The sequence below is a fragment of the Octopus sinensis genome, linkage group LG4 (assembly GCF_006345805.1).
Source record: "Octopus sinensis linkage group LG4, ASM634580v1, whole genome shotgun sequence".
In the NCBI taxonomy this organism is placed as follows: Eukaryota; Metazoa; Mollusca; class Cephalopoda; order Octopoda; family Octopodidae; genus Octopus; species Octopus sinensis.
Genome location: NC_043000.1, coordinates 49,833,915 through 49,859,254, shown reverse-complemented (window position 1 = coordinate 49,859,254; position 25,340 = coordinate 49,833,915). Strand labels below are relative to the sequence as shown.

The 25,340-nt window shown below is 31.3% G+C and overlaps 1 protein-coding gene across 10 annotated transcripts in view; it reads right to left on the bottom strand.

Moving 5' to 3' along the window:
- The window catches only part of LOC115210389 (bone morphogenetic protein 1), a 2,987,986-nt gene that overhangs the window by 2,042,361 nt on the left and 920,285 nt on the right, over positions 1-25,340 (bottom strand). For 9 of the 10 annotated variants that reach the window (XM_029778966.2, XM_029778967.2, XM_029778971.2 and 6 more), the window contains exon 6: positions 11,759-11,914. The exons of the other annotated variant lie outside the window; for it this stretch is intronic. The gene's annotated coding sequence lies outside the window, so the exon portion shown is untranslated. The remainder of the gene's footprint in view (positions 1-11,758; positions 11,915-25,340) is intronic. 10 annotated transcript variants of the gene reach the window in all.

The following is a 25,340-nucleotide window of genomic DNA, read 5'->3' as shown; positions in this document are numbered from 1 at the left end:
TGTATAATCATTTCTACATTTATATGACACAAAACTTACTACCAAAAATATATATTTGTGCGTATGCATGTGTGTGTGTTGGTTACAATGAATGATAGAAAAAGTACTCAATAGAGTGCAATAGTTTATTAAACCTGACCCAGTGACAATATTTTACTGGTTTGCCAAATAGGAATGGGCTGAATCGAATCTTGTTTTAGGTATCAACAACAGATTTAGTGCTCCATCTTACAGCAAGCAGAATGATGGAAACAGAGCTAATAACAGTTTAGTCGTGTGCTTAGTAAAGGATGAGGATGACTGGTTGAGATGAGTGATGACAATGAATGTTGACTGAAACAGAAGCAGGAAATAAAACAAGAAAAATATAGCTAAAAGTTACGAAGGAAAAAAAGAGAGAAAAGTACTGTACACAATATAAAGGAACAAAGGATGGAAAAAAATAGCATGACCCTGCAAAGCAAAAGTTTTCTTTGGCTAGGCAAAATGGCTTTATACTTGTTATCATTGTATCTAAATAAAGCATACTAAGATAAAAATCAAGGTAATGCATACTAAATATACGTAGAGCAGAGTTGATATATTTCCATTTATTAAAGTTTGTAGCTATGCTTAATGTCTGAACCAGGGACACATTTTTCAAATGGTATTTCAACGAAGGAATTTTAATTTTAAAGAAACAGCAACAGGTTTAGTATTTCCAGTAATTCTGGAAGTATGTTAACTCACACCTTTAGATTCACTATCATCTACAGTGCTACATTACACTGCAAAAGGGTTACAAAATATTGTGATAATTCAGAATGACTGGTGGTAGCTTCAAAAAGCATTTCTGTAACCATAACTCCAATTTCAAACATGAGGAAAGATATTCTTATATTCTTTTCTCCTTCTTCTTCTCTCAATGTACTTAAGGAGTCCAAAAGAATATTCTAGGAAAGCCAGATAACGATCAGTTAATCAATAAGTGCACGATATCCTATATAAATGGAGTAAAGTAATGTCAGTTCTATTCAGTGCAGTAGTTGATAGATATCAAAGCAAACAGAAGATGGAAATCATCTCACAATGATGTCATGATAGCAAATTTTACCTCATGAATTGTTGCAAGGAGATGAAGTTAGATGATATATTAGAACTGCTAAACATCAAAACTGAAAAGATGATATGCTATTGTGATAGAGCAATAGGTAACATCCATCAATCCAATGAGGTAGTCTCTATGTGGTCATATATATAGCAGCAAAACTTCCTACAAATCAAACCAATTCATCTTAAGATAACAACATATTAGATAATGTAGTCTTAGATAGTGCTGAAAAGATGGAATGGTTACAGCAAGATCTTTAAATTTAGTCCTTTTCGTCAGAATTAACTGGGAAATGCACAACAACATCATCACTGAACCTCTGTCATTTTTAATTACAAGTTTTCTTAATTGAATTGCTATCAGGAGAATGTCTGGCTAGTATGAAACTTTGAGCAATAACAGTAGGGACATTAATCCTTAAAGATAAAAAAAAAAACACACATAGGCACACACACACACTCACACACGACCAACAACTTGCACTGAATTCAGATATTTTACTAATGCAGAATTTCAATACTTTTATCTCATCTCTTACTGTGTCCACGTGCGTGTGTGTGTGTGTATTGGTGTGTGTACACACACACACACACACACACACACACATACATACATAGATATAAGCAGATAGACTTTTTGTATAAACAAGAAATGAAAAATTCATTGGCTTCATTTTAACAAACCATTGTAATTTTAGGTGTTCACTGGAGATAGAATGAGATGTTATGAAATTAATAGATTGAATAGAAAACCTGTGAGAGAGAGACAGAGACAAAGAGACAGAGGGAGAGAGAGGGAAAGAAGGAGAGAGAAAGAGTTCATAAATTCCTGCTTCAGAACTGCTACTGACCGTAAATCTAACTTAGCCTAATTTGATATGACACATTCTTCTCATTATACAAAACTTAATCATCAATTGGCTTGGTAGGGCTCTATAGAATAAATTCCTTACAATTCACTCTGATATTACAGATTGAATGCAAACCATTCCAAAGCATTAAGATGAACTAGCTTGACCCATAGAATTTCCATGTTTTATCAATTTGCTTTTATACTGCTGTATAAATTTGTATACCTTCAAAACAATATTTTTGTAATAATGATTTAGAAAGCAGATTATCATTATTGAATATTTAGGATTTATATAATTTAGATCTTAATAATCATATAATAAAAGATATTAGATCTTTTATCCTTTATTTGTTTCTGGCATTAGACTATGACCATGCTGTAGCACTGCTTTGAAGAATTTTAGTCAAATGAGTTGACTCCATTTCTCTTTTTCTTTTAGCCTTGTACTTATTTTATCATTCTCTTTTGCTGAGTTATGGGGATGTAAATACAGCAACACTGGTTCTCAAGTGGTGTGGAAGGGATAAACACAGACAAAAAGACACATACACACACAGTCACCCTTACAACTGGCTACTTCCAGCTTCTGTCTGCTCACAAAGCTTTGGTGGGCTTAAGGCTATAATAGAAAACACTTGCCCAAGGTGCAATGCAGTGGAACTGAACTTCAAACCATGTGATTGGGAAGCAAACTTCTCACCACACAGCCATGCCTGTGCCTATGTTTATCATTTTGCAATAAATAACTTGGTTATCATATAAATATAGTAAATCCATTTATTCTTTGTATTAACAAAACATGTAATTTCTACTTTTCATGAGCAACACTTTTCATATTTTGTTTTAAGGAAAACATCTAAACACAATACTGGTAATAATATTTTAAGCTTTAAAGATTAAGCGCACACACATTTTTGTCCAAGAAAACACTTGTTATTTATATTATTGTCAATGTAATCAACTTACCCACCTCCTCAGAAATTGCTAGTCCTGTGCCAAAATTTGAAACCAAATGTAGTTAAGTTGGCAGAATAACTAGCACGCTAGTAAAATACTTGGTGGTATTTTGTCTGTCTTCAGGTTCTAAGTTCAAATGCTGCTGAGGTCAACTTTGCCTTTTATCTCTTCAGGGTCAATAAATTAAGTACCAGCGGAACACTAGGGTCAATGTAATCAACTTGTCCCCTCCCCACAAATTTTAGGCCTTGTGCCATTAGTAGAAAGGATTATTATTATTATTATTGTTATCATTATTGAGTGAGAGAGCAGACCATGCCATCAAAGTGACACTATGGTAAAATATATGAAGCCCACTATACCTATCATGACTACCCGTCTGATAAGGGCACACCAGGCACATGCATCACAACCATATGTGTGTGACATGGTGATCTCATATCAAGACAAACCATTCATGGCCTTGCTGGGGGGACACAGTTAGAATTTTTCTTCATGTCAGGTAGCCCAGCCCACTCATAAGGTCTCTGAATAAGGGTTGTTTAAGGATGTTGAATGAAACACCCATGCTTCCAGAGGTGAATTATTCAAATCTCAAAGAATTCCTCTCAATACATGGCTATGATGTTCACCCTCACTACTTCTGCTTGTGATTAGAGATGTACATATTGTCAGCCACCAAGAGACATGCTCAACTGGTTATAGTCAAACAACTGACAAGCAAATCTGTGGTGTTGAGCAGAATATTTGCTTTTATCCATCTTTTATACCAAGACAAAACATGTACATGATAACACTTCCAATCAGTTAAGACCAGAAGCCATCAGAACCATTGCCTGGTACTACATCAGGGCAGTTATTATCATTATTATTATTATTATGTTTGTCTCCTTTCCTGCAGATTCTACATTAGCTGACTGAGTTTTGTCGATCTTGGCCTTTATTAGATTTGTTCAAAGGGCTTGTTTCTGAGCAGCTATAATTAGCATTTCTGTCTCTTGTTTCAAGTTTCTGACCATCAGCCAGATCCAGCGATCTTTACTTTCAACATTCTTGGCTTGTTGCATGAATTAGCCATGCAATTCCATTTGTTTATTCTGTTGTTCTTCCTTTCTCTTTAAATTTTCTTACTGTTTTGGTATCTTTTTGGGTATCTCTGGATGTTAGTAGTATTCTTTCTTTACTCAACATAATTTTCCAGATTCAGTATTGTAGTATTAACAGTGTCTTCTGTGGTTAATAATCCTGTGCCACCTTCCTTTTTTGGTAGGGAGAGGTAGTCAGCATTACTGTTAGGACGGACTGCATTGTGAGCAGTTTTCCAGTTCTTCTGTCCAAGTTCTGTAGCTCAACTTTTGTCCAATTCAGAAACGGAGCAGATTATCTCAACAATACTGGCATAGCCCAAGTATTTATGGCTTTAATGACACGCCTTCAATTAATTTTGTTTTGAGCACCTTCCTAATTCTCCTCTTGTACTATTTAGTGGCTTTCTCATTTCTCATTTCTCCTTCCATTGTTGCATTGTCTTGTAGCACTTCTAGATATTTGTACCCCTCATTATTCCACAGCAGTCCAATGATACCTTGTGGTAATTTTATGCCATCACATTTTACATTCAGGCCTCTAATCATAATTAATACAGCACACTTATTTACCCCAAACTGCATTCCAGTATCTTTTAAGAAATCAAAGAATCTAGGGGCTGTCTCATTTTTTGCATTCAGTTTGAGGGTTATCCATATAAAGTGGGTGATTTATTCTCATCTTGGATTTGTTAAATTCATAGGCAGGCCTGGATTTTCTTTCTAGTGCAATGATGAAGAGTAGTTGTGAGAGTGTGTCTCCCTGGAATATATACCTGCATATTTTCACATTGGCTAGCAATTCATTTGCACATGTCAAGGTCATTTCTGCTTCCCACTCTCTTATCGCTTTCTCTAAAAAGTTATTATCTTCTCATTGATTCTGAGCATCCTTAGATATTCCAAGAGCCAGCTGTGTGGATCATTGTCATTAACGTTCCTGTAATCTATTTATCCAACAGCTAATATTCTAGCTATATATAGCAGATAAGCAGTGTACCTTGATTTATTATTATTATTATTATCATTCAGTAGTATATTTTTTATAGCATGCTTTCACTTCACTACCAAGCGCAGCTCTGTGTGCCTAGGGTATGTGCTGTGATTTGTTGTGATGCTCTGATGGTTACTGTATGGAAAGTGTTCTGTGTAGGATGTGTGCAGTGCCTGGTAGTGCAATTTTCTATATGTTATATGTGTTTGTAAGTCCTGGTGTTTTTGTTATATATTTGTCAGAATATTTTTTTATCATGCTTAATACACCTATTATGATAGGAGTTGTTTCTGTTTTTAGATTCCACATTCTGGTTACCTCTGTTTCCAGGTCTTTGTATTTTGAAAGTTTCTCCATTTCTTTTAGAGACACGTTGTCATCTGGTGGTTATTATTATTATTATTATTATTATTATTATATTATTATTATTACTATTACTGAGTGAGAGAGCAGTGCATACCATCAAAGTGACACTGGGGTAAAATATACGACACCCAGTATAGCTATCATAACTACCTGTCTGATAAGAGTACACCAGGCACATGCATCACAACCATATGTGCACGACATGGTGATCTCATATCAAGATAAACAGTGCATTACCTTGCAGGTGGGGCCCAGTCAGAATTTTCTTCCGGTCGAGTAGCCCATCCCTCTCAAAAGGTCCCTTAATTAGGATTGTTTAAGGATGTTGAATGAAACACCCATGTTTTCAAAGGTGAATTATCCAAGCCTATAAGAATTCCTTTCAACACATGGTTATGATGCTCCCCCACTAATTCTGCTCATGATCAGAAATGCACATATCGTCAGCCACTAAGGGGCATGCTCAACTGGTTAAGGTCAAGCAGCTGACAAGCAAATCTGTGGTGTTGAGCAGAAAATTTGCTATAGCCCATCTTTTATACCAAGATGAAACAATGTACATGATAACACTTCCAATCAGTTAAGATCAGAAGCCATCAGAGCCACTGTCTGGTACTGCATCAGGGCAATTATTATTATTATTATTATTATTGTTGTTATTGTTATTATTATTATTATTATTATTATTATTATTATGGCAAGCTGGCAGAATTGTTAGCATGCCAAGCAAAATGCTTAATGGCATTTCATCCATCTTTATGTTCTGGGTTGAAATTCCACTGAGGTTGACTTTGCCTTTCATCCTTTTGGTGTCGATAAAATAAGTACCAATTGAACACTGGGGTTGATGCAATCACCCAAAATTGCTGGCCTTCTGCCAAAATTTGAAATCGTTGTTATTATTGCTGTTTTTATCATTATAATATCTAACATATTCAGTTTGTTACAGGAGATATTATTAATGCATCAGCTATTTACTTGCCATAAACTAAGGTGGTATGTTCTTTTGAAGCCTTGAAGACTTTGCAGAGATTCCTTACACTGCTAAAAATGCTGTTTTCTGGATTTACTTTATTTTCATTTTCATGCATCTTTTTCCCAATCACTTTTCAATGTTTTTGCTCACAGTACTTAGGGCAGCAACAGTTATTGATATGACCTTAGTCATATCATGTCAGATTTTGTCCTTTTTTTTTTTTGATGATTCTGTTTTCCTCTGAGATTGTGCTGTCTATGAATGGGCACAATTTTCCTCCTTTCTTTACCAGCATAATATTGGGTTTTTGATGTTTGATTCTATGATCATATTGGATCATGAAGCCCCAATGTCTTCATTTTCTACCACACACTTAGGTTTATGTTTACACAATTTTCTCTCCTCTTACCATTCAGGCTCATTACATAGTTCCATGTGAACCATTCTCATCAGTTCTTTGGGCCAGTTTGCTTAAAATATGCCACACTTTCTCTCCAGTTTCACCACACACTCTAGATTTGCCAGATTTGAGGTATGGTTAACTCTGTGCTTGATGTTGTTTATTTTCAATTTGATGTAGTTTGTTCTTGTGCTGTACATATCAAGGCCTCTGTTTCAGCTTTCAAGTCATTTTTTTGGAACCACATTCATCGTTTATCTTGATCTATGTTCCTTGGTAACATTCTCAAGAACTGACTGTGCATCTTCTCATATTTCTAGTTGTTTTCTCACTTTATTTCTGTTTTTATTTTGTAATTCATCTTGTCCTGACTGCTTTTTGTCAGGTAGTGCTTCCATTGCATTTGTTAAATTCCAAGTAATATTGTGTTGTTTTTTTTTGTTTTTGTTTTTGATTTAATGCAATCCTTACAACTTATCATTTCCAATCCTATTATTTTACTTCTCAGGTACAGCCAGTCAGCATCACTTTTCATGTGGAACAGACCATGTATTGTCAGCAGTTTCTTTTATTTTCTTGCCCAGAGATTACAGTTCCTCAGCTTACAAATGCATCACTCCTTCTCTATATCTCAAGAGAGTGATTACTCATGTATTTACTGTTTGGATTTATTCTTACAATTCAGCTTAGTTCTCCGATTCATTCTCGGCTTCCTGTAATATTCTTGAGAGAATATTTTCTTCATTTGGGTTTCCATCAATTCACCCACTTTCAATATGCCCAGACACCTGTATTCTTCCTTGTTATTCTCTTCATTTTCTCTCCCATGAGTTATTTCATATCATCCACTTGTTGGGCTTCACCTCTATTTTATAATCAGCACACCACACATTTTCTATCTAAATTCTATTCTAATGTCTGCATTGAAAACGTGAAAAAGTGAATCTAGCTACTTTTTGCCTTTCCTATAAAACTTCAGGTTTCTATAAAAAGTAGTTGGCTTATCTTATCTTTCTTTCCTTGAACACATACCTAACATTTGTGTTTCTCATTATATTTCTATTATTATTGTTATTCTGTTATCTCATTGTGAAAGTGTTGAACCAGAATACTTTCTCCTTGAGATCAAACTACAACCAGCAGCTTTAAGTCTCAAAGAATCTTATGATCCATGTTGTTCGAAGCAACATAGCTTTCTGCAGCAGTTCCATGCTCTTTTTGTGTTGTAACTAACATCAGGATTTGAGATTGATAGTTACCATTCTGAATATGCTAGTTATGCTCGCTCCTTTAAGTTACAGATCTTCTACAGTTCTTTTCATTCTGCTGTAGCTGGTTATTTTTTCTCTTCCCTTTTACTTTTTATATTATCATCCCTGGAGATTGCTATGTCAGTAATGTTAAATTTTCTATTTTTTTGGTCTTTGTGTTCTGTTACAGATCAGTTTGTACATTAATCTCTCAGATAATTTTAACATTAGTATTCTCCATAACATTTTTTTTGTAGTTATACCATTTGATCTCACCAATATGACAATTTTCTCTGAAACTCTTCTAGATAGATGATTCTAGCAATGTTATGTCTGAGCTTATATACAGTTTGTGCTATTTTTGAACATTATGACATTACATTGAAGATTGACTTGTCCTTTACATAATCTCTACTTTTCCAGTACATCTTATTGATATTTTTCTGTATCATATTTACCTGATGAGCTTGATCCTGGGTTGCAGATATCCACCATTTTCCGTGGATATGTGATCTATTTGTCTCCAAGTTGAATGGAGATAGATAAAGCAGAGCTGCTATCTCTCAATACAGACCATCCACTTGAACACAAAAGGTAAGTTGGTGGTCCTGGATATGAACAATAGTGGAAGCCTTCAGACAAAGATAGAACAGATGGTTTTCTTCAAGTGTCTAGAGGTTTTCACAGGAATGTGCTACTCTTTAGTGGTAATGGGTAACTAGAACACTATCTTGGATGTACATTTGTGGCTAGATGATAGGAGAGTGGGGGTGCAAAAGCCTCACAAGCCTGCTAAGACATTTTGTACAGTCTAACAGGTACTGACTAAATTTCCAGAAAGTGGCAAGAGGAGCAAACAACAAAGCACACAAAAATAAAACAGATTTGTTGAAAGTGCCATGCTATGGGATTGAACTGAGAACCATATGATTTCAAAGTGAGCTTCTCAACCTCACAGCCATTGTGGCATCTATTCTGAATAGATAGTGAAACAATGAATTACCAACATTCATTTGAACCCTTGCTGATACACATAGTTTAATCTTTAGTTTGTCAAATTGTCTATATATAGCATGCTTGCACATATACACACATATCTATATTTGGAATTATGAGCTTGTAATACTATGAATACTGACATGTGGTAGGTCTATGATTATAATCTTTATACATCTTGATATTAATCTTGTCTTTTGTCAATGCTTTTATCATATTATGTCAGCTTCTAATTTTATGGCTATAAAAAGATAACCTTACTTTGCCAATTTGTTACTATCAATAACATTCTTTTAAAAACTCTTAATTCTTCTGGATACTTAGCAGTACAAAATGTAATAGTATGACCAGTGCTGCCTATAATTAAACCAGCTGAAGAACACACCATTATTTTCTTTTCTTTTCTTCTTTTTTTCCTGTCATAGTGTTTGTCTTGCTTCAGTGTAGGGTCTGATAAGCTTTTGACTAATCTGACCTAAATATTACTCTAATCAACATATCTAATTGAAGGCCCCCAATTTCCTGTTATAAGGAGACTGATAATAGGAGGCAGTATCTGAGCTCTGAAATTTTTTTCTTCATCATCGTTTAACATCTACTTTTCCCTGTTTTCAGGGGTTGGATGGAATTTGTTGATGTGGATTTTCTACAGTCAGACGGCCATCCTGTTGTCAACCATTGCCTATTTCCAAGTAATTTGATATTTTCCATTACCATATATGCTTTCACTAAATAATTGAAAATGAAAACTGCTTTCATGAGGGTAACATTTGTTGACAACAATCACATGATGTCAAGGTGAGGAGACAGTAACAAACACACACACATACATATATGACAGGCTTCTTTCAGTTTCCATCTACCTCTCTCATAAGGCTTAGGTAATAGTAGAAGACATTTGCCTGAAGTGCCATGCAGAGGGATTGAACTTGAGGCCATGGTTGGGAGGCAAACTTCCTATCACACAGCTACACCTGCGTTTTCTAACAGTTCAGTGATCTTAAATGTCTGTAATTTGTCTTTCTAATAAACGAGGATTAAGAATTGTCTTCAACTTTCACTACTTCTATTTTCTATATATCTCTATACTTTCTTTTATATATCATCATCATTTAACGTCTGTTGTCCATGCTGGCATGGGTTAGACAGTTTGATCAGGGCTGATAAGTTGGGGGCTGTACCAAACTCCGGTCTGATTTGGCATGGTTTTTACAGCTTGATGCCCTTCCTAATGCCAACCACTCTGAGAATGTAATGGGTGTTTTTACATGCAATCGGCATGGGTGCTAGTTGCGTGACACCAGTATCTGCCAAGACTACGATTTCACTTGGCTTCATGGGTCTTCTTCTCAAGCATGGCATATTGCCAAAGGTCTTGGTCACGTGTCATTGCCTCTATGAGGCCCAATGCTTGAAATGTGCTTTTTACGTGCCACTAGCATAGGTGCCACTTATGCAATACTGGCATCAGACACGTTGCCTCTGTGAGGCCCAACACTCAGCAGGTGCTTTTATGTGCCTCCAGCATAGGTGCCAGATGCCTCCGTGAGGCCCAATGCTCATTTATATATATATACATGTTGGCATAGTAAATGAAATAAAGTGATAGATATGGCAAATGTTTTTAACTTGTGGTCAAAAATAAGAAATTTGATTCCTGCTTTGGTCTCACATTTGTCTTTTGTTAGACGTTTCAAACTTAAAAAACTAAAATAAGAATTTCATATCCACAACAATTTGAACTTCATTTTGGAAGAAACAAAAGAAAAGAAAAAATGAAGATTGAAAAAAATAGAATTGAATGAAAAAGATGTGGTGAGAGGTAGGAAAAATGTCTAACTGATGTAAATAGATGATCTTTTAGACACACACACACACACTCTCTCTATCTATATATATGCATTTGTGTGTGTGTCTGTGTGTGTCTGTCTGTTTCTGTCTATTTATGTACTTTGTATTAAAAATGGAATAATTTGGAGAAAATGATAACGATATATTACGTTTATGAAGTTGTGTTGCAAGATAAAGAGATAATATAGTATATACTCATTTTCTTTTGGTACACAGACAGAGAGTGTGCACATTTTTTTATGTACACTCACACACACACACACATACATACATGCATACATACATAAACAAGAGACATATTTATAAAAGTAAAGACACTGCTCTCCCTTCATATATATATTTTTTTTCTTCATGTTTCAGCTCAGAGCTGTGGCCATGCTGATGCACCGCCGTAATGATACACTGCCGTAATATATTAATTTATACAAGCAAATAATGTAAAGGCATACATATACATGAAATATATTTCTTGTCTACAGTTCTTAGATGAGGATTACAGTTTGTATTAAAATTGACTTCTGATATTTCAGATAAAGTTTATATTTTTTAGTGAACAATAACCACTTGAATTAATCTTTTATTCAACATATTCCTAACTGTTGTGTATGTGTGTGTGTTTTTCTTTTTTTTTATCTAATCTGTAGCTATAAATAATTTTGAACCCTTTTCTTGAATCTAAATCCAACAAAAGGTAATGTATAGAAGTGAATACATATAAATATATGAGGCTGCTGACATAGAGATGGATGTGTTTTAAAACAAAGAATATGATTATTTATTATAATTTATGCATAATTATTTAGATGAAAAATATTTACAACTTGCAATAACCATGCCTTAGTAGAAAAAAAAATAATAATTCTCAATGGCTGTGGTTACTGCCATTAAACATAGAAAGAGATATAATATTATTTTTCAACCCTTTCGGAGAAGAAACTCACCTAGGCCATTGTCCAGTCTTGCATAAATGGTTCCAGCAGTATCCACGACTCCACACCAGCACCCAAGAGTGCCTTCGATTGGTCACAAGCATATCATTCTGTTACAATCTTCTGGCAAAGCAGGATAGCCAAAGTGAACTTCAGAATTTTCATATCCTAGTACATCAACATTAACTCATGAGCAGATGGACATGCAGTCAACCTTTTATCATTTACAAATGGCCAAAGGGAAGACAGGAATTTGAAGGAAAATACAATTTACGATTTGTAATCTATTGAAAAACCTCACTAAAGTGCTTGCAATTTTACCTGTTGCCCTATTCTTGCACAAACTTAACAATATTCTCTATTTTCTTGTTTGTATTACATTGTACTGTTCAAAATATTGTGATCATTTAAATAAGATTTAAAAATTTAATATAGATTTCAATGTGATTTTCTTTCCTATGCATTAATCACAGTTTTTTCAATAAATATTCTGTGTCAACCCATATATTAATCTATCAGCAGATACATATACATATATATATAGATATATATATATATATATATATATATATATATAATCTAAACGTGTTGTTTGTGTGACTGGTGCAAATGAACAATTTGTATTCTTGCAATTTGAAAATGGTTCTGCCAAAATATAATTATCAGCTATTTTCTATTTTTGTGTTTTTCTAAATAAATTATTTACATAAAACTAAACCCTTACTATAAAGTTTAAGCTCAACAACAACAACAACTATTGCATTTCCTAAATGAATCTCCGAAAGGAATTTGTTTTTGGATTTAAATTAATTCAATAAGAAAGAAATGCAAACATGCTTTGACCATTTTTGATTTCCATACTTTCTAGAAAACTATTGTAATGGTTCAAAATCTAATGTTGTAGTTTTTATTTCTATATCTAACTTTCTTTGTTTGCTATTTTCATTTAGCTCAACAATAAATTTTATTATATTAACAACTTATAATAAAATAGAAAATAAAAAAGAAATACCACAGATTATATTGTTAATTGTAATTCTAAATTTTTATATTGATAAAAATGACTTTCTTAGAGTAAATAGCTTTAAAATTCAGCATAACTTGTAAAGAATAGCAACTAAAGTGAATGTATTTTGCCTTTATTGAAAATATTTTGTTTGTTTGGCAAAGAATAATACTCTGCTGGAGTGTATGAGCTATGTAACTAGTTTTGTTATAATTTTATCAAATAAACTGAGCGTTAAGCTATAATTGAGAGGGCAACATCTTCCTAACGATTGAATTCTAAGCTATGTTTTGTAGCTAGTAATAATAATTTCTTAACATTGCTTTTGAATAGGTGCGATGATGTGGGTTGTCTCCCTTTGTTGAAACCCCAAAAAGATAAAAAGTTGAATTGCATGCCATTTGGAAAACTCTCACACATACATATATATGCATACATACGCACATACATACACATATACTTATATATATATATATATATTTATATATATATATATATATATATATATTTATAAAACTAAAATACTGCAGGCATGAAAGTGCATAGACCTTTAGGAAGCAATTAAATCATAAGCATTAAAAGTTCATATATACACATACACACACATGCATGTATTGATACATATACATTTGTATGTTGTATGCATGTGATAAATATATACATATACCACATACATTTTTATATGTACATTCTAACACATTGATATATATATGTATGTCATATATATATACATATATATATATATATATATATATATATATATGTATACATGTATATATATTGTCATTGTGGATACAGCCTGAAAATTCGTTTGGTAAACTATTGTTCACACATTTGATTAAAAAGAAAATGCAGGAGTCAAAGATGGACTTATTCATCACCAATTTATTTGATAAACTTCTATTAACTGAGGTTGTTTGAATTGTAAGATTATTTGTATTTATATGTGTTTGTAAATAAATATTTAGCTGCATGTCCCAAGGTAAAAATGTCATTATACTCATTAAAGAAGATTTTGTGTGGTTTTTTTAGTGCAGTTTTTATTTTATTTTATTTATTTATTTATTTTAGTGAGCAATTTACTTTATTTATTAGTATATATATATATATATTTTTAATTTCAAGTTTTTCATTACTGTTGCATGTCAACTTAAATTAAATGTATTCAATGGAATCAAAAAGGATTTAGTGAATGAAATAGTATGGAAAGCTACAGAATGAATAAAGTTATGAAAATGAACTGATTAAACTCCATCTAATAGGGCATGTTATTCAAAATCCTCACACTTATAAGAACAGGCATACCATGCATGATGGATTGTTGTATATACCTTATATCATTCAGTAGTTATATTAAATCTATGCCAACAAGACCTTTGTATTTGTAATAATGTTTTAACTCTTCCTAAGTTACAAAGCTTCTTGGAAGTTAATTTGTTGCAATACAGTGATGCATTTCATGCAAAATATTGGAAGTTACATAATGAAAATGATTAAGTTAAAAAATAAAAGCATAAACCTTATTGCAGGTATTGAAAATTTGTTGAATATTTAATGGTGTTACATGTTGCTAACCTTATTAAGATGTTTGTCACCTCAAATGATGTTTGTGTTATTATTCATTCTTTAACTTCACACCTTCTTTAAACTTAGTTGTTTATTATTATTATTATTATTATTATTATTATTATATCATCATCATCATCATCACCATTATTATTATTAATTATTATTATTATTATTATTAATTCAGCAGTGAGCTGGCAGAATAATTAGCACGCCAAGCAAAATATTTCACAGCATTTTTACTCATTCTTCAAGTTCTGAGTTCAAATCTTGCCAAGGTGAGTGTTGCCTTCCATCCTTTTGGGGGTCAATAAAATAAAGCACCAGTCAAGTACGGGGGGTGGGGTTGATGCAATTAACTTGTGCCACAAATTACTGGCCTTGTGCCAAAGTTAGAAATAAATCTTTCTAATTGTGTAAAAATTACTATATATATATATTCGGAATTTTAAAGGACTACCATAGTGGTTTTTCCACTTTAAACTTTCTGTGCATGCCATTCAAAGCTTTTCTAACATAAATATGAAACTCGCTAACAACTGAGATTATTTAACAAGAGTTTGGAGACTGATTGTTATCATAAACTTTAAATTCAACTCAGATCATACCATTTTTATGTGCATTAATACTTGTCTATGTTCTCATTTTAAACCAACATATATTTAGATGACATCTCACTTAAGAAGTCAGTTTGTCTATTGAAATATTCTGCTTGTTAAAATATTAACATTTTTAAAGCTTTTACTTACATCCATTGTTCCATACTGATCTAATTTTGATATTTCTTTATAAGCTCATATTTTCTTAAATAGTTAGAACTTGTTATTTGATAATTTAATGTTGCTGTGTTATTCTAACCATTTAAGAAAGAGAAAAGGGAAGTATGATAATATTTTAGTGAGGGGATGAGGAAATTATAATCTTATCATAAGTTTGTTATAGAAAGAAAGTATTTAAGTGACAAGTGTTCATATTATCATCTTATAGTTCTGATTATTTGAGACTTCGAAGTTGTTTATTTAATCCCAGTTCAGCCTTCATTCAACAAACCTATAATCAGAAGTACATTGACCACCATTGTCCCACATGATTTTTCCATGCATCATCACTTTCTCCCCCTCTCTCTCTCTCTCTCAACACACGCACACACACACACACACACACACACATGTATATATATGTATGTATGTCTGTATTCATCTAAATGTATTTTGTAAGATTGCAGTTAGACTTTTAGAATGTTGAGAATTGTTTCGTGAAATACTTCAGATTGGTGGACATTTACTGTTCTTACTACATCATCATCGTTATTATTATTATTATATTATTATTATTATTATTATTATTATGGTGATGATGATGGATTTAAACTGTAAAATTTATATAAGTATTGACATTTATTGTTTGAGTGAAAATTACTTGGTTAGTTTCTGCATTAAAAAGAGATGAGGAGGGAAGAAAATCTGTAAGAACGAGATATAAATATGATCTTACAGAAAATACATTTATTAATTTGTATAACTTAAAGCATCTTCTGTTACATATTCTATAACTTTCCATTTTCTTTCCCTAGATATATACACATATTTAAAACTTTATTTTATGCATATCTAACATATACATACACAAACACACATGCATGCAAGAATATGTATAATTTTTTTTTTGTGAGAATACTACAGATATTGCTGAAGGGCTGAGGGCTTCTTGCCAAAGCATTTGTCAAACACTTAGTTTGATAACTGCTTTGGCATGAAACATTAGATCTTTGAGTGACTCCTGTAGCAATCTCTGCAAATAAAAATTATACACCTTGCTTTACATATTAAGTTCTCTTCCTCCTGTTTTGAATCTAGATGTATTTGTATATCTTCTAGTATTGTTATTCCGTGTCTTTGTCTGATTTGTGTTACATTTTCCTGCTGCTTTTCTGGCAGAGACAGGTTGTAAGTTAAGAGAGTTATTACCGTTATTATGTTACTTGGGTTGGTGGTAACATTATCGCAATAAACTAGATGCTTAACATTATTTATTCCATTGCCAGTTCAATTTGCACCAAAATCAACATCCCTGCACATAATGATTTTTAATAAGGAATTATATAATAACAACAAAGCTTTTAATGTAAATGACACATTATCTAATATCAGATACAGGGAAGTTCTGGTTTCAAATCTATCAATGATATACTTTTCCCATAAATTCATCTACATTGTTCTAACATTATATATATATATGTATATTAGTATTACTGTTTTAATTGAGTTAATGCTGAGGGAGAATGAATATTCTTAAAGTGAAATGAAAGAAGAATTAATATAGTATGACCATTTATCAATAAATTTAGATTAAAAATCAATAAAATTTATTTTCAATCAATTTTATATCTGTTTATTGAAGCGTTTGGAGTTTACTAAAAATATAAGATAGCAAAGTTACCATTCTCAGCTTCAGTCAAATTGCTTTAAAATATCTAATTTATGAATAATAATTAACAACCCCCACTCCCCCAAAATCAAGCAAACAAAAAAAAATGGTCTTTTTGTTTATTAGAGTAAATGCTAAGATAAAATGAATGATTGGTGCCTTTTATTTAATATTTCATTCTTTTCCTTTTGTTTTGTTTTGGTCAATTACTCTCACACAAAATTTATATATAGATATCATTTTTTTATATTGATATTGTATAGATCTATTAAGTTATATGTATTTTCTGTTTTATTAGAGTAATACATAGCTAATACTTCTCCAGCAGAAATCTGTAATAAAGCAAAGTGGTTCAACAGAACAATAAAATAGTTATATCATGCTTATGAACCAAGACCTCAATAATAGTATGTTTTGTTATAAAAACAAAAAATAAAAGAAAATCAGACAGATTTTAATCTTAATTTTTTTTTTTAAGTCTACACATGGGTAGCTCATACAAAACAAAGCTTTGATTAAACATCATCCATGTGTGTTAATCCTCTGAGACATTTCAAGTTTGTACATATATATGAGATTTTATACATACATATATGAAAGTGTATAACTTAGAAATTTTGTTGTTAATATAAATATCTATTTCCTTATGTCTATAGTTGTCTATGTGTATGTGTGTGCCTATGTGTTTTTGGAAATTACTTAGTATGCCAAGATTAATTTTCGTTTTTTCTTTATTTCAGATTCTTATAAGCCTTACTGTTTAGTGATTTAAAGTGGTAAGCTAGAATTAAAATTTACTGCTTGTTCTAAAATCTCAGTGATAATTAAAAAATTTCTACTAAAATGATTATTATATAATCAGAAGTTGCTATTACAAAAAAGTATGTTTTCTGTTATTTTTCTTTCATCTATAGATGGAAATAGATAACTGCATACTTATCAGAAAAGACTTATGGTAATGAATCTTTTTTTTCAGTGATGAAATATACAAGAGTAGTAAAAAACATAGAAATGTGTGTGAGTACATGTATGTATGTGTGTGTGTGTATGTGTGTGTGCACTGTGTATTGCTTATTAAAAAATATATAGCTTATCAAAGGCTGGAGACTAGTGTAAATTTTTACAATTACCAAAAATAGAATCTATAGATCTCATGATATAACATGTTCTGCTTCGTGACATGTACAACAAAATTCAAATTCACTTATATAAAATGTTTTCCTATTCTTATAACTTTACTGAGATGAAAAAACAAACCAAAGTCTTACACACACACACATACACACGCATACATAAGTCTTGTGGTCATTTGGTTATCTGTGCATAGGAATATAAGCTACAAGAAAGAATTCCTCAAGGTATTAGGTCAAAGTTTTAATATGCTATTTTACAAACTGTGAGTCCAACAAAATACATTTTATTGCACACACAATTCTTAATGTAACAAACACACACTAAAACATATTTATACACACACACGTACATATTCTATGCATGTGTGTGCATACATCTAAACAAGTGTAAATGTGTGTTAAATACACAGTTTGTAATTGAATTCAAATAGATCTACAAGGGACATGTAGCTCCTGAGTTCTGATTATAAATCAATTATATGTGTTTCATTGTTTCTGAACAAGGTAATTAATTCTACATTGCCGTTTTTTAACAAACATTTTTTTTCTGCAAAGGTTATCTGTGATAAATTAATTGCTCTTCATCTTTTAACACTGTAGAAACTAGAATTTGGTCTTCAGCCTTATTAATTACTCTAATTTATGAAAGGAGTATTCTAACTGAATTTACCAGATAGATTTCCGAGATTGAAAAATAAAATTTATGCTATTATTCCAAGAGAAGAAAAGAAAAATATAATTTTTAAGTGTTATTTTACACCTTGTCTATTTGCTTGTGTCTATTAAAGTTTCTAACTATGAGCTCTCTCAACTTTAGGCTTTATTAAACATTGTAGCACTAAATTTTTACCCCTCATTTGTGAAATGGCCATGGTTAATAAACTCTGAAAGACAGATAAAAAAAAATGAAAAGGGGAAGTAGATAGGTGAAGTGGAAATAGAAGAACTGACTCAAAATAGATGGAAGAAACACTTGTTATCTCAAGATAGGCAACTAATGTTTTAAAGATTGTAACAACGATACGTCTGATTTGTTCTCTCTAATTCTGGTTAGATAATACTAAACTGTAAGCTGTTTTAATGAATGACAAATTGTACTTTAGGAAGTATGGTAGGAAAATTAAGTATATTCTCATGTATACAAGTGAGAATGAATCTTGTTAAAGAAGAGAAAGTAGCTTACTTGTAAATATTTACAGATATTTAAAGGACAAAAATATAACTTTCAAAGCGTTTGCTTCTGTTTTTGTCCTTGTTTAACTCCTAAATCAGTCTTGTTTGAGCAGATATTATCTTCAAATCTGTTCTGTCTTTATTTCTGACTTAGTGTATGTAGAACTATATTATGTAGTATGGAATGATTCCAGAGAGATGTGGCAGCTGTTATTAGCAAGTGAAGTGATTTTCATCAACTTTGCAAGGATTATAGCATTGAATAAAGTGTGATGTTTGTTTACACAGTAAGAAAAATGCCTTGAGTGGATTTGAACTTATGATCCATTGGTAGCTGTTTGCCTAATATGCTATTATCCAGTCAAAAATATAGATATGCTGATGTAATTTTGTTTTCCTCACTTTGAAAATTCAGTAGGGTTAAAGCTTTATTACTCAAGATAAATTTTGAAAAAGATAATATAACTATTCATACTTCATGTTTTAACTCATCTATTTTATTGAAAAATTTAAATAAAAAAAAACCTAACCCCTCTTTCATAAAATTATCAAATAAACTATTACATTATTTGAAAGTGATTTAAATGATACATTACTAATCACCTATATTTGGTAATGTCAAATTTATAGAAGAATTGATTGGTTCTCTAATTTTTGAGAAAGAGAATTATTTGAAGTATTAATTTATTTATTATCATCAATTTAGATTTCAAAGTAATTTTCAGTCTCTGTTCCTCACAAAAATCTAACAAAATTAATTAGGGAACAAATGGTCTCAATCAAAATTGAAATTATTTGGTAACTCAGGAGAAATATTATTAAATGTAAAACAAAGTTTAAACTGTTTGATCCAATTCTATTTGTATCTTCATGATTTCTAAACATTATTATTGATAAAAATGCCATAATTATTTGCAAAGCAGTCTTTAAATGTATAGATTCTATTCAGTATCTAACCTACTATGAGTACAGACATATATTGATATATTAATACAAAGAAATTTTAGGACAAAGACAGAAAAGGACTCTTTCATACAGATTTTCATTTTGAAAATATCTAACAGTATTAATAATCTTTAAATATAATTTCCTAAATTAAACCACATACAAAAGTAGGAACATTTCATAAAATGTGAATAGTTGGTTTTCAAGTCATCTAGAATTATTGCAATATGATGATTAAATTTTTTATGTCTATGTAGCAGGACCAAGATAACCCATTTAATATGTTAGATGTCTTTGTCTTTTGTGTGCTTCTTTGAGTAAGAGTATCAATAGCTTGATATATATATATATATATATGAATGTGCTTGTGTGGTGTGTGTGTGTGGTGTATATATACATATACAGAAAGTGACAGAAAGAGAGAGAGAAAGAAAGAAAATAATTAGTGGCAGAAGGCTTTTTTTGAGTTCAATTGTGTTAGCTGATTTGTCTTGTAACTATTAAATGTATTGAAGGGGGGAAAAAAACCTTTCAAATTTAGAACATATTCCTAACAAATAACATATTGCATCAACTTTCATATCTATCATCAATTAACAATAATAACTCTAATGATGAAAATAAAATATTACAATGCAACTGTAATTTCAAAGTATTCCATAGATTTTCTGTTAACTAACCATTATGCAAAAGTGTAGAATATGCTTGTATTTTTCTTTTGTCATTTTCCTATTGCTAAATAGACATTTATTCATATGTTAGATGATACCCTTTACAAATTAGTGTATCTTACAATACTGCCACAGAAATTAAACATCTTTTGTCAAGAAATGCAATAAATCATTGTAAGAGTTGTTTTGAATATTCTAAGTTTAAAGTCACCTAGAAAAACAATGTTCAGAGTTAAATCGTAATTCTATGCATTCATAAATAAACATAGTGAAAAAGAAGCACAATTGTTAACTCTGATTTAGTTGTTAATGTTAGAACAGGCATCCAGTTATAGATGTGAGAACAACAGTCTTAATGCCATTTGTTAAAGACGTTTTTAATATGGAAATGCTCCATGTGTGTATCATTATCGTCATCATCATCATTCTCATCTATTAATTTCTGTTTTCCCATGCTGGCATGGGTCGGACAATATGACAAGATCCAGCAAGTTAAAGAGCAGCTTTGGCATGAATATTTATATATATATATATATCATCATCATCATCATAATCATTATCATTAAACATCTGTTTTCCATACTGGCATGGGTTGGATTATATGTGAGGGTGTGTGTACATGTATATTCTTGTGTATATCCATTGCATATGTAAATATATGTTATGTAATTCTCAATGCAATTGCTAATATGTAATCTAGTACACCTAGTTAAACCCAACAGGTTTAACCTAATGAAGAATTATTTTAAGAACAAATCCACCAGTTCAGATGCAAGATTTGTCAGAAGGGCAGATGAACTCAACACATATTCTCCATTACATCTGCTCATAAAAATGGGGTAGCATTCTCTAAGGAGTGGTCATATTTGAAATAAGTTGACTGTCACTACATATGCACACAAACACATGTTCACTCACACATATATGCACATACACAAATTCATATTTATCTGCATATATATATATTATATTGCTATTGAGGCAAAATTTTTAATAAATTTCATTTTCTCAAAATAATTTCGTATTTATTGAAAGAAATAATCCTTTAATTAATTCTGAAATATGTGTGTGTGTGTATCCCCAAATATATTTTGGTGGACTCTAAGTTAACTTCCTGGAATGCACATCTTGAATTAATTCTGGAAATGAATTCTAAATAATTGTTTTTATTTGTTTCTTTGTTATTTTTGAATTATATTTATTTGTTTCACATTTCTGTTTCTTTTACAAATATATCCTCAAATACTTGAAGAACCTAAGTATTCTTATATTAATGTATAGAAAGGAAAAGAAAATTGAAAATTAAATTTCCTTCTATGATATCATGAATTTAAGTATAGACAAAACTGGAATTAATAAGTAATACTCTCTACATATTAAATTTTCATATCTCTCTTTTAGAAATTCATTGTTTTTTTTTCCTTTTCATTTAACAATTTACATTCCAGACAGACATTAATTGTCCGGCAGCAATGCAGTGATGTACTTTAAACAGAAATATTGGTGTTGTGCTAGACCAAAGTGTGGGATATTTAATGGTTTTGCTTTAGTAAAACTGAGTGCAGTTAAGTTCTAGTTCGTGACTGGTTTAAATTTCAATTAGAGCTTAAATATTTTTTCTTTAATTTATTGAAAACTAAATATCAATTTAAAAAAATAAATAAAATCCAATATTTACTGGTATTTCATTACATTTCATGTTGTTGTACATGATCAAATATAGCTATGTTTTCTTTCATAGCTAATACACGCACACACGTGTGTGTGGGCATAGAATAATTAGGATTTTAGTTATTGGAATTCTTTATTTATTAACTAAAACAAAATTTTTTTTATGGGTCAGTTGAATTTTAATAAGTATAAGAAAAGGAAAATACTAAGAAAATATATACGTTTTAATCTCGGGTTTTAATTATATTTCAATTGGAATTAATTTATCAATTTAGCAAAAGAATAAACAAAGAATTAAGCTTGTTAGATCAAGAGACGACAATATCTAATTGGGAAAGCAGCAGTGTTTGGTGTATTTTCTGTAATTGTTGACTTAGCTTTTAATTAATATTGATTGAATGAAATATTTAACTGCAAATATACTTAGAAAGCTGTTTAAATGATGAGTAAATAGAAAGGTAAAATATATCTTTCACACAGAATCTAAGATTGTTAGTTTCAAATTGAAGTACAGTAACCATGGAATATGGATTTCACAATAAGAACTAGTAATATTGTAGTGGTCCAGCTTTTTATTACATTTCTTGAGCAAAAGAAGAGACTTTAGCCTAATACATAATTCATTATTATTATTATTATTATTATTATTATTATTATTATTATTATTATATTATTATTATTATCAAATTGCTAATTACTATGTGTATACATATAAGTATGTATATATATATATGTATGTGTGTGTCTATATATGTATATGAAGATTAAAAATATCTCAGCCACATATCTTCCATCCAACACTGGGACTAAAATAAAGTTACTAAGTTGGCTAGCCATGGATAGGGTTTGAAATCTAATGTCACACCACATGCGAAAAATTGGAAAATAGATTAAAAAGCCACACCATTTGTCAACAGAGCAAAAAATGTAAGCTATGCATAGCTGAAAGAACTCGGATTCTTTTCAAATCTAAGAACTCTACCACACTGCTGAATTCTAGATCCAATATTTTCAGTGGCTGTAAACATATGGCTAAGTTCCTGTTGATCAATTGGAAAGTACCACCGTCTCTGAATTGAGTAGCTATACAACCATCTTTTTAGCCTTATATTTACTGTAAATGGGGAAATAACTCTAATCTTCTCCCTTTTACTTCTTTCTGCTTTCTTTTTTTTGTGTTTTCTGCCTTTTCAAACTTCCACCTCTTATATCTACTTCTTTCTCACCTTTTCCCATTCTTTTCCCTCATCCTGTCATCCTACTTTAGCTTGTTATGCCATGTGAGCAGTGCCTGAAGATTGCACTAAGGCACTAGACATGTTAAAAAATACTGACTGGCATGCTTTCATTTCATGAAACTGATTGTTGCACATAGAAACTTTTATTCTGTTTATTAAATAATATATATATATACAGCCTGTACCAGCATGGAAAACGAATGTTAAATGATGATGATTATGATGATATAGATACGTAAGGGTACTACTTTCATGAGTTTTAGTTGCTCTTATCAATCACTGTACTTAGTTCAGTCTTGTACTTATTTCATAGATATTTATTTACCTAATGACTGAATTGCATTTTGTTACAAATAGGCAGAAGTCAATGCATCATTTTACAGTTTTCAACACACACACACACACACTCTCTCACACACACACACACACTCACTCACACTATAGGCATCCACACAGATTCCACTTACAAAGTTCTATTCATGAGGCATTGGGCAAAGCTATAGTAAAAGAAACTTGGCAAAGGTACCATGCAGTTGTATCAAATGTGGATTGAATCTTATGGCTGCAAAGCAAACTTCATCACTACTTAACAATGTCTACACCATATAATATATATGTATATATATATATATACATACACTCACACAGAGTTGTGTGTGTTTGTATGTATAAAAGTTCTGTAACTGTTTGTGCATCGGTGTGTAAAATGAGGAAAACAATAGTTTATATTTAATCATCATAGTTAAATAGAATCAATCCTATTTAATACTCAGAATGGATTCCAGTTAAGCAACTCAATTTACGTACTAATGAAGTGCTTGCATAAGGTGGCATAAATCATATTGGGGATTCAGCTGTTTTTCTAGTTTTCATATAGCTATAAAACATATGTAACATTTATTTAGTTTGTTTAAGTATGGTTTTCTTCCCCTATGCCACCATATTACACAATAAAAGCTTTATTGATTTAATGCTGATGCTTCAAAGCGGGATGTGTTTGATTTTGTTTTGTTTTTTTCTTTTGTTTTGTTTATTTTTGTCAAGTGTAAATACGGGGGACAAAAATTCAGTTCTCAATATGATTAATGATTTAACAAAATGATTAATGATTTAACAATACATACCAAAGTACATTACATGTATGTGCATTTGCTCACATTGAACGAAATCTAGATTCTAGTCCCTCCCATTTCAGTAATTAGGCAATTAATACTATGAAAGGCACCGCCAATAAATCAGGCCTGTTACAGGAAATGCAACATATCAAACTCCCATCAGCATGAAAAAGGATGTATAAGTTTCCTTTTTCTTTCCTTTCACCTGCCTCTTACTGTTATGATCCATTAAACCAGCATATGGCATACAGACATTCAAATTCTATGAGACTCATAAATTTATCTTTGCAACATCACATAGTGAAGGATTTTTATCTGGTATAATGGGACATACATAAGGTTCAAGAAGAAAAGAATCTAATGAAAATAAAACTACTGCATCACTAGATGTCAGTTATCTTGTGGAAAGATATTTGCTTCATTCACATCCAATTATATCTGTTTAAATCAAACTAGACTTCTTATCACATAGTCATAAATTTCAGTCTTAACACAAAAAAGTGAGCCTCTGACCAAGGTACTTAATAAACTAGCTCCAGAATTCCTGACTGAGAAACCCTAGCCCAATAAAAACAAAAAAAAAATTAAAGACCCTCATTGTTAATTTACTGCTGAATGAATAGAAGGAAGAGTATTCAGCAGCAAAAAA